Below are 12,078 nucleotides of genomic sequence, written 5' to 3' on the forward strand. Positions count from 1 at the left end.
TGTATAAACTATACATAATTTTTCCGCCTGGGAAAGAAATATTATTTATCAACTTCCTTAATTATCAAAGTCTTGTTGACAGAATGCGTGGTTTTTGTATTGATCGTGAAAAATGACATCACAAATAAAAAAATTAAATTTTTAGACAAAAAGACACACAGTACAATAATCACAAATAAAAAAATTAAATTTTTTGACAAAAAGACACACAGTACAATAAAATGTTTAATAGAAAATCTCAAGAGGCATGTGTTGAGAATGTATTCGCTAAAGCCGACGGAGCTTTAACAAAAGAGAATTCATAATCACTAAATTTCTGTTGTCGATTGTTTGATCTTTAGTTTTAAAAGTCCTACGCGGAAATGTAGGCGATGTATAAATAACAAGCGCGTAGGCAGATTTTTTTTCGTTGAGAAATCGTACCGAACACAAAAAACCTAACGGATTACGCTGGCAATCCTGTTCTTGCGTACTTTCATATTTTGACATTAATAGCAGTAAATGTCTGGAGTTTCGTAACCGCTTTTTGCTAGCATTATTCGCCTGTGTCTGTAACCAGGACACCTCCACGTGGTGACAGTGGGCAACGGATCCACATTGGCTGAGTCCCTGGGTAAACGGCGTTCATGCCGTCATGGCAGACACAGGTAAAAAGTGTATTACGGTGCAGGGAAGAACCCCAGTATCGGCGTCTGGTCAGGGTGGGAAAGCGGGCTCTCCGACGTCATCAGATTCATTCTGTTACATTTGCAGTAAATATGAAGTGAGCAGTTTGCGAAAATCAATCGATGAGGAAGTGAAAAGTTTTTACGAAAAGTGTTTTGACCGTAAATTGCTGCACCAAGAAACAAAATGGGTTCCTCACGTCCTTTGCAATTCCTGCCAACTTATGTTGTATCATCTAAAAAATTCAAACAACGAAAAGTACCGCAAGTACTCTACACCAACCACATGGAAAAAACCCGTTATTGCAAAGGATTGCTACTTTTGCATGAATTCCGTCAAAGGGTTCAACGCCAAAAATAAAAACAACATTTCGTACATTAATGTGTGCACAGTCACAAGAGCACAGATCAATGATCGAACAGAAAATAGTTCTATTATGATGCCGATGAAAATGACGAAAAAGATGACGAATATGGCGTGCATAAAATGAAATTGAAGGTTCCAATATTAGTGTCGCAACTAGAACTGAATGATTTTCTTAGAGATCTCGGATTACCGAAAGACGGCGCTGAATTTTCCGCTTCATTTCTAAAAAGAAGAAATCTTTTAGAGCCAAAGACAAAAGTTTCATTCTATCGCGACAGGGACAAAGAATTCAGAACGTTTTTCGTTAAAGACGAAGAGACGTGTTTAGTGTACTGCACTGACGTTAACGGACTAATGAACCACTTGAAGAAAAATGTGTACAGAGACGAAGAATGGCGACTTTCCATTGATTCGTCAAAACGCAGGATTAAGGCTGTTTTACTGCATAACACGAATACTTACGCTTCTATCCCTATAGCTTTCTCAACGGTCATCAAAGAAGAATGTAACAATGTTAAAATACTCCTTGAAAAAGTTAATTACACGAATCACAAATGGCAAATATGTGGTGATCTCAAAATCATAACAATGATATTAGGCCAACAATCGGGTTTCACGAGAGAGCCATGCTTTATATGCCTGTGGAATAGCAGAGATCGAGCCAATCATTACAGCAAAAAACATTGGCCTTTGTGAGATTCATTCAAACCTGGTTCTCATAATAGCATCAACCAAAGCCTCGTTGATCCAGACAAAATTTTACTACCACCCCTCCACATAAAGCTTGGGCTCATGAAGCAATTTGTCAAGGCGTTAGACAAAGATGGACAATGCTATAAGTATATATCCCTTAAATTCCCTAATGTTTCAGACGCTAAATTGAAAGAAGGAGTCTTTGATGAACCACAGATTCGAATATTGACAAGAGATACTAATTTCGTGATCCACATGACGAAAATTGAAATGGACGCTTGGGAAAGTTCTGAAGCAGTAAACGCAAATTTCCTCGGTAACAAAAAAAGTCCAGACTACGAGAATATTGTTGCGAAAATGATAAGAAACTACAAAAATTTAAGCTGCTTGATGAATTTAAAACTTCACTTTCTAGATTCCCATCTCGATAAGTTTCCAGAAAATGTTGATGATTTCAGCGAAGAACAAGGGGAACGTTTTCATCAAGACATAAAAGTGATGGAACAACGATATCAGGGTAGATGGGACGAGGTCATGATGGCTCATTTTTGCTGGATGTTGAAAAGGGAAACGAATGTAGGTCTTAAACGTAAGCGTAACCCTTTGCATCGTTCCTTCGGAGAAAAAAGGATACGTTATAGCAGGCAGAAAATAGACTGAAGTAGGTCTATAAATTGATTTAATTACAATAAAAAGCAAGATAAAATGTAAACACGAAAGATAGTATAAATATATCCCTTAAGTTTAAGAGAAGCAGAAAGAAAAAAATTTTGAATAAAACTCTTATTCATTTGCATGTTTAAGTTACAGTTCTACATTTTAATTGATACAAACATTGTCAGGTTAGTTGAAATGGGGTCATTTCTACTTGTAGTTCTAAGTTTCTTCAAATGAGTAATGTGCGTCTAAATTTTTAACCACCTGTAGTACAATGAAATGAATTTTATTGTGTTACAACGGGTACACTAAAGTTAAGTTGTGTTGCGTTAAGCAAAATTTCGTTAGGTTCTGTTAAGTTAGATTCATTTGTAGGTGTGGTTGAATTTCATTCGTCTAGGTTAGGTTAGGTCAGGTTTTGTTAGGTTAGGATAGGTTAAACCTCTATGTAGGTTAAGCCGAAGCTGATTCAAAAGGTACCGCAAACACAATGGGACAACACAATCAGTTTAATTGTGTTTCGTGAGGTTAGGTTAGGCTAGGTTAGATTTATTTCTAGGTTAGGCTCGAGTTGACCCATTCGATGTAGCACACATTTGCTACTGGAAAAATATGCTTCTAGAGCTTTACGTGTAGTTCGATAAATTTCTGTTGACTCAGGTTAGGTGAGGTCAGGTTCTGTTGGGTAAAGTTATGTTAAGTAAGTTGATATCAGGCAAGGGTTGATCCTTCACAGTTGTCGACATGTTTTTGAAGTGAAAATTTGTATCACTGGCATTATTTTGAAATTTTTTTGCCTCAGTGCATGATTTTTCGTCATTTTTTGAGGTTATGGCTCAACCATGACGTGATGGGTGATTTTTGATACCGAATTTGAATTCAGCGCCCCAAAATCTACAGGAATGCGTGTGTCCTGTTACCAGATCCGCACACTTTTTTTGTGTGGTTGTGTTATCTAATAGAACACTACATAGAATCCAGAAACAACACCCACTTTCGAAAGTAATAGCACCAGAGAGAAACCTCGCCCTATTAGGTTTCTATTTGGCTTCTAATAGGCATTTTTACCAGGGGAGTACCGCATGCAAAACACATCAAACCCTAATGAGATCCAATTAAAAAGTTCAAAATCACCAAATACGAGACCGCACAGAAATCGATTCAAATTCAATAGGTTCCACTTAGAAACCAATAGCTGAATGGTACGGGTACCGAAGACAAACCACATCAGTCCCTAATAAGATCCAATTAAAAAGTTTAAAGTTGCCAAAAACAAAACCGCACAGACACCGGATTCAAATTCGATTGTAGCAAAAGCGACTTTCGAAAGTAATAGTGCCTAAAATAAATCACCTCCTATTAGGTTTCTATTAGGTTTCTAATATGCCTTTTTACTAGGGAATGGCCTTTGACGAAACTGATAACGAATCTAACGGGCTTTCGGGGAACGGTTGAGGAAAGAGTCGCATAAGCGACTATAAGCAGGAACCCACTGCTCGTAAAGTTTAAAGCCCAAAGGCAGTTCCGCGAGCAGTTTTATGAATTCTCAAGAGGAAGTTTTTGGTTTTAGTTGGTATGCCTAGACTCGTCCTAAAAGACTCCAACACCACGTCTATAAAAGATTTTACCTTTTTTCTCCTCACAAAAAATATACCTGACAAATTTTATTTTTAGGTAGTAAATAAGAATAAAATCCTACTGACTGACTTCCTTTCTTGTCATTGACAGGCTTACATTTATTTCCTAATAGCTAAAATAGTTGGTGATCATGACTAACCAAGTGCGACTTCCAGAGACGGCAGAAGGACTGCCAGTTCATCCAGAATTATGGTATTCAGATGCAATATTAGGTACTAGATCTACAGTCCGTATTTACATATGTGCAAATTCCAATTTGCTTCTCTTAAAAATAACCTTCCAATAATCGTCTATTAAGTTTTAACATGCACTGATAAAAGAAGTAACTCTACTTAGTATAACCTAATATTTTCAGTTCATATTGGACTTTTTTGTGATACATCCCAGTGGACATAAAACTATGAAAATCCCAATAACGTCCTTGGGACGTTCCTAGGACGTTCTATGCCAGGCCAATCAACGTCTATAAGACTTCTAATGGCATAAAGATGACCTAAAGACGGCTTGAATACATGGACGTTTTCGGCAGATCTTTCGTACTGACATTAGACGTTTTAAGAGCATCCCTAGGATGACCAAAAGACATGTTATAAAAGACGTCTTTAGGGCAACCCTAAGACAGATATCTCGGACATCTCTAGGACAACCTTAATTTTTTTGCCCACTGTGATGTAGTAGAGTTGGTGCATGTATGCCTTATTTTTCCTATGTTTTTTGGGTAATAAGACATCTATACACTCAACTGCGTATAATTTACTGTATAATAAGGTAGTTATGGTTATGAGGAAAACAATACATATTCATGAATTTTACTAAGAAGTACGGAACACATAGGTTCATGGTGCGCCACCACATTTGTTGAGAATAATCATCACGAAAAGTGCCTGAAACAGAGTAATAAGTTGACGATATTAGATATCATTATTACTAATGTGCGCAACAATGTACAGCAATGTGCAAAAACAAACATCACAATTATATGACAATTAAGGCTGCTCATTAGGTTCATGTGGAGTTTATGGTTTTGTGCAGGATAATTGTATAACAGTCGCGTACCTCAAGAATCGGAAAAACCCAAATAGAAAATTCTGAATTTTGAATATTTGTTCTTTTTAAAATTGTGTTTTGTTATACCAATAATAAGAAAACCCGAAAACCTACTTAAAGATAAGTAATTTATATAAGATTATTACAATTTTTGAATAAAAAAGAAATTTTAAACCCAAAAACTACAATGAACACGGATATTTTTGTTCGGGGGGGGGGGGGGGGCTCACTCCTTTCATCATAAAATCAAAGTTTTAGGCCTTAAATAAACAAGAAATAAACAAAAATGAATAAGTATATATATTGTGACGTAGTAATTCTTGCCACGCCCAAATTGATGAACTGTTCACGCCTATTCGATGGAAGTCTGATTAAAATTTTAAAAAGAATATTCAATGAAAACCAGTACCTGGTCGAGCACAGAATCATAACAAACTGTCAAATGACAGGGGCCTCGAGTGTGACGACATGTTGCCAGAAATAATCCTGTCGAAGCTTGAAATTGTAGCGTCGCCAATCTGAACCGCCGCCAGACTGTAGGGAAACATCAGACACTGTTGAGACACGTATTAATGCCTTCGAACTTTTTTATTATGTTTATCAGGAACTCTTAGGACCGGAGGGCCCGACAACCACACTACACCACCCACACAAGCAGCACTAAAGATTCACGACTAGTTGGCCGTGAATCATTAAAAACACAAGGCAGCTGAAATCTTAAAGCGCACACTACATATAGTAGGTGCGCCGGACTGAGTAATGCGTCGCGCATGTGACGCATGTGAGTGGAGTGGCGAGTCAACATGGCGATCTATGTGGAACACTCTAATGTCGAGCGAGTGGGGGGGGGCAGGGAAAATGGCTACTCACAATGGAAAACTCAAATTTAAGTCTGCCTTCACACGTTTAGGTGCGTATCATAGTCAGCTCTCTAGGTGTATCATCTATGGCCTAGGCGCCAATGCTGTACTCGGCGTCGTTAATTTTCATTCTGTGTTCGACTTTCATACGGGGTGCCTAGTTTAGCAGGAAAAATTTACTAAACCGTAAAACAGCTTTGAATGTAATACTATTGTTCATATTGACACACCAAGGAAAAAGCCGAAATAAATTGAGTCGAGGTATGTTCCCCCTTTCACCTACCGTTCTCTAAAATGTGTACCCACGGGGTGAGGAGTGGTGGTCGAATCAGTGCGCGTTGGTTAAGTCAGACAAAATAGTCGATTCTGATGATAATTTTAATGTCGATGTAATTGCAATGTGGGGCGTGACTTCTTGTTCTGGCGGCGTATCGTAGTTTGAGGGTAGCCATCCGATTAGTTTTCCAACATGGCGCGACAGCATGACTTCCAAGGTTGTAGGTCAACGATATTTTGGAAAATACCGGCTCTAAATTAGCAGGGAAATAATTTACGCTATTTCTATAGGAATGTTTTAAGTCGACGTTTTGTCATTCAATTTTTAAGGGTCTGTGTCGAAAAAGAAAAATATTCTTGCCTTTTTTCCTGGATTATTGAATCTGATTCAAGCTGTGAGGCATCCGTAGCCATATGTAAATCAAACTTTGTTTTGACCCGTATTATTGGTTTCACTTAATTTATTTAAGCGCCATTAACGTTTGTTATTGAGTCTCAGCGATTTTGATGAGTCATCGCTGAGACTTCACTACACTGTTCAGTCAGGCGTGATATATTAGAACCGGCCAGAGTTTAATGATAATCAGGATCTGATTTAGGACAATAGGATAATATTACGTTTTGTTGTCGTCTCATGGGACTCACGCTCAATCATAGAATTTTGAGTTTGGGTCATATAACGAATTCACTATTTAAATTTAGGATATCAAATAAAATTATTGGAAAAATTTGACTGTGCGTAACGAATTAAGAAAAGAAAACTGCGGTAGGCATTTTCTTACCCCTTTTAACTAAATAAGTCAAAGAAAATTGCGGTAGGCATTTTCTTACCCCTTCTGATTGATCAAGAACCGAAAATAGCGGAAGGCATTTTCCGTTATATTCAAACAAAATTTAATAATGTGACAAACGACCCCCACCCACCATATTATGCTGAGTGCTATGCCATTTCTACTGGACGACCTGCGGGTCGAAGGGTTCAGTGTGAACCAATAGGCATGGCCTACCTGGCCAGAATTGAAAGCCGCCTTTCGTGACCAGTTTGGCAATATTAATTATCAGTGGAAGCTGGACGAACAGGTGGCTAAGAGATACTAGGCAGTCTGATAAGTCCCTGAAAAATGAAATACAGAGACGTTTTTTTGGCCAAAGTCGGTTTTATTTTTCAACATACTCTCCTTTTAGGTCGATACAGCGAGTCCAACGATTTTCTAACTTTTTGATACCGTCCGAAAAGTACTCGATCGGAAGGTCTCCAAAATACGACTCAGTTTCAGCTAGGAGCTCCTCATTTGAGTAAAAACGCTCCGGTTATGGTTTTACCTTTTTCAAGATAGTCCACGAATATTATGCCACGTGCATCCCAAAATACGGAGGCCATATCCTTTCCGACCCATTGTTGCATTTTTGGACGCTTCGGCTTACGCGAAAATAATGCCCAATTCTGCTGGGAAGTTGTCACACGAATTCGTTTTTGGTCCACTGTGAGCAAACGCGGCATCCATCGCGCGCAGAGCTTCATGTCCAAAACTTAATGCACGATATTGCCCACACGTTCCAATGATATGCCTACATCATTAACTACCTCTCTCAATTTCACTTTGGGATCATTCAACATCATATCATGGATTTTTTCGACATTTTCTGGTGTAGTGACCTCTTTTGGGCGCCCAGATCGTTCAGCATCAACTGTGCTCGTACGGCCACAACGAAACTCGGTAAACTACTTATGAATCGTTCCAATCGACGGTGCGGAGTCCGGGTAATACTTATCCAGCCTGGCCTTGGTCTCGGATATCGTTTTCTTGCGAAGATAGTAGTGTTTGCTCAAAACTCGAAACTCAGATTTTTCAATATTAAAAAAAACTCGGAGGTTAGTCGCTTCTCAGTGCTGTAACTTGTAAATGCGTAAACATAAATGGCTGAAGTTTTGACAGGCGTCATTTGAAGGATCAAGCTCGACGAAAATGGTTCACATTAGTGAATACTAATGCCATCTCTTAGAATTTTCAGGTACTTATCAGACTGCCTAGTATCAAGGAAAGGATGAATTCACATCAAATTATCTCATCTGCATCCAGAGCCTACATCGAAGGTTCTCGATGCCCGTGACTCTGCAAGAGCAAATGGATTGGGCGTATACTAACTTACGTTCCGACATTAAACGGTTAGTCAGGCGTCACGAATTCGTTGACTATAATGGATTGGCGTTTCTGGCAGCTGATGCAGAGAGAACGCTAAGTACAATGGACGATGATAGGCAACCAACTAAGCTGGAAGAAGCATTCTTCTCTGAGTTTGCCTATACGTCAACGAAGAAAGGTTCAGGCGGAAGTGCAGTTAGAGAGGCTAGCTCCGACTCAGCTATTGATAAACTAGAAAGTGTACTTCCCGACCTGGTAATGGTTCGAGATAAGAGAGACTCGGCCGGCAGCAAGGACCCATCAGCTTCGGAAGTCAAAGTCAGACGAGCATAAAGACTTTGAAGAATTAAAGGGATCCCCTAGGGATTGGTCTCCGTGGAAGAGAAATAGGAAGCCCTGGATCCAACCTAAACAGGAACCACCTTGTTTCAATTGCAATGTTGATGATCATCATTGGAAGAAGTGTCCAACTAGGCGGCGTAAGTTTTGTCACAACTGTGCCAAGGCGGATCAATTAAAAAGCACTTGCGACTCGGCATATTGCCAGGGAAACCAATAAGGGAGAGAAAACTTTGGGTCGATGCTGCTCCCTTTATACCTAAGCAGAACCAAGCTTGGACAAACCAACTGGACATAACTTCACTCAATTCTACAACATTTAACAATCAAATTAAGTCAACATCGGCTATGAGTACAGTAGAATCTGAGATCAGTGAATCACAGATCGTGAACGATCTGGAGGAAGGTGTTTATAATTCGTGTGCCCCGTTCAGCCATAATTTAAATAAAGGTAAAGCCGCACGACCCTATATTGACGTTGTAATAGGGGATAAAGCCTGGCATTCATTGGTGGACATAGGATCAACGAGCACCTTCATGGGAGCGAATGGGTTAGAAATTGCTAAAGCGGTTAATATTAAAATGAACCTGAGTGGCAGGGCGCAGTCATGATAACGAATGGTACCTTAGAGTCCGTCATAGGTGTAGCTTCAATCCCTATCAGTTTGGGAGGTGTGACCCGCGGGGTAGCCGTTAGAATAATAACAGACCTGGCTGACTTGTGCGTGCTTAGGCATGGATTTTTCGGAGGAGTTTGGGCTGACGGCTGACGAGCCACTCATCAAGTTTTCTTTCGAGGTAGTGAACGAAGGCGAGCCTGAGACTTGCAAAGGAATTGCCACCTGGTTGGAAGGGGAAAGGGCGGAACTCAATTTATTTTTAAAACGGGTGCTTCCTTCGCCTCCGGAAAAATTACCCGCGGTCAAGTTTACCGAGCATACGATCGACACTCAGGGAAGTTCGCCAATTAGAGAAAGGAACTATCGCATGTCACCAAAGATTCATGAGGCGCTACTAAATGAAGCCCAGAAACTTATCGATAATGATATCATCGAGCCCTCATCAAGCGAATAGTGCAGTCCAGTCGTGATGGCTCGAAAATCAGATGGAGGAAATCTGATATGCATTGACTTTAGAAAAGTCAATGAAGTCAGTAAGAAAGATGCATATCCGTCACCCTTCATTACTGAGACCCTAGACAAATTAAGCTCAGCTCGATATATTTCGACGCTTGATGTAATCAAGGCATATTAACAGATTCCCTTGACTAATGAGAGCAATGAAAAGACAGCCTTTATAATACCAGCTAAGTTGGCCATGATAGAACCAGTGGAGGACGATTGGTATGAGAGGCGCCAACAGGCGGTTATGGACACTCCAACTGAGTATAGAAGTTGGAAGGTAGTTGAGGGTCGGTTATATCGATATCAAAACAACCTCCTGCTGGAAGATATCCTGGATAACCTGGATGCCTGGAAACTGGTCATACCACAAGACCAGATAAATGAAGTGATGAGGGAGGTGCATGAAAACCCTGAATCCGGCCATATGGGCATTGAGAAGACTTTCTATAGAGCAAATTTGCGATTTAATGGGTCATCGCTTAGTTCAAGAGCCGTGGGATGTAGTGGCCACGGACGTAATCAGCCCAATCCTAAGAAGTGAGAAGGGTAATGAGTATCTGGTTGTATACCAAGATCTGTTCACTAAATGCATGGAAGTAGATCTTCTAAAAAAGGCGAATGCAGCTAACATCAAGAATACTTTTAAACGCCTAATTATCAGTCGTTTGGGCACACCAGAAGTGCTTCATTCGGATAGACACTGAATAAGCGAACAATGCATGGACGAAATGGCTAGGGAATATAACATCCATCCATCGTTCAGCCCAGTATACCACGCCCAGGCGAATCTTGTTGAGAGGACTAATCGAGTCCTTAAGACTATGATAGTCTCGTTGGTGGAGCAGGATCACCGAGAATGGGACGTACACTTGAAAGAATTCATGTTCGCGTATAACATGTCGAATCACAGTACTACAAGGTGTACTTTGGCATTTCGAAATATGGGACGGGAACCCAGGCCTAGCAACCTGCTTAGACTAACCTTTGAGGGGGAGGCAGAGTTGCCCCACCCGATGCTGAAGGTTGGGCAACTAGGATGTCAAGACTCACCCACCTAAGAGACTTAATAACAAAGCATCAGGATCAGGCGTTTTTTCGGCAATCAAAATATTATAACAGGTGTCGCAGGGGCGTCTCATTTAAAGTAGGCGATTTGTTTAAGATACCGGATTTTCATCCGAATGCCATATGGAAAGTAGCATTTTTTCTCGCCCTATCCGGGACTTTGTCGGAATTTAGGTTAGAAGACTATTTTCATCCTAATCCAAGAACCGTTTTCTACCTGCTTCGAAGTGAGCATCAGATACGAGAAATTCAATTATTTTCGCGACGAAATCTTATGCGACCCTATCTGGAAATATGTCCGAACTTAAATTAGAAGACTGTTTTCATATAGGTTCGAAAATGGTTTATTATCGGGTTCTGTACGGTCTTGAAGCGAACCTCGGACACAAAAATTTAATTACTGGCCCGACGAAATCTTATGCGGCCTTATCTGGTACGATGTCGGAACTTAAATCAAAAGACTGTTCTGATTTAAGTGCGAAAATGGTTTTCTATCCTGTTTTATACGACTTTGAAGCGAAAATCGGATACAAGGAATTGAATTATTTTTCCGACGAAAGGTTATGCGTCTCTAATTGGAACTTTGTTGAGCTTAAGTTAAAAAACTTCTTATTTAAGTTCGAAAATAGTTTTCTATTCGGTTCCATACGGCTTTGAAGCGAACATCGGATACAAGAAATTTAATTGTTCGCCCGACGAAATGTTATGAGGCCCTATCTGGAACTATGTCGGAACGTACATTAGAAGTACATTAGAACGGCTTTGAAGCGAACATCGGTCACAAAAAATGGTATTATTCGCTCTACTAAATTTCATGCGGCCCCACCGCCTATCAAGCCGTCTATCAAGCAGTTTTTAAAAAAAGTAAATGTTAATTTTTAAATGTTTTTAAATACATTTTTTTCATTAAAGTCTATCTAAAATGTTCAATTTGTCTTAGAACAACTAATTACAATAATGGCCAAAATTTTATGACCAAGGTCTAAACGCATCGATAGCGAAATGAGTTAAAGTGCGCGGTAGAGTACAAGTTTAGGTAGTTAAGGTAGGGTTCGAATCCTCAGTAAGTGCGAACTTTCAAAGCATTTAAGGGATTATATGTGTAAGGTACAGTCTGTCAAGTTAAAGCGTGGGTGGCTTTACTCGCAGTCGGTAAGGTGTATCGACATGATTTTGGTGTCAAAATATTAAGAAGAGCTCCCT

The 12,078-nt window shown here is 39.8% G+C and overlaps 1 protein-coding gene across 2 annotated transcripts in view; it reads right to left on the minus strand.

The window, feature by feature from the left end:
• Positions 1-4,103: 4,103 nt before the first annotated feature.
• Positions 4,104-12,078, minus strand: part of LOC117177638 (ubiquitin-conjugating enzyme E2-17 kDa) — a 262,017-nt gene continuing 254,042 nt past the window's right edge. For both annotated transcript variants that reach the window (XM_033368433.1, XM_033368431.1), the window contains exon 5: positions 4,104-4,904. The gene's annotated coding sequence lies outside the window, so the exon portion shown is untranslated. The remainder of the gene's footprint in view (positions 4,905-12,078) is intronic.

Source organism: Belonocnema kinseyi, chromosome 8, assembly GCF_010883055.1.
Source record: "Belonocnema kinseyi isolate 2016_QV_RU_SX_M_011 chromosome 8, B_treatae_v1, whole genome shotgun sequence".
NCBI lineage: Eukaryota > Metazoa > Arthropoda > Insecta > Hymenoptera > Cynipidae > Belonocnema > Belonocnema kinseyi.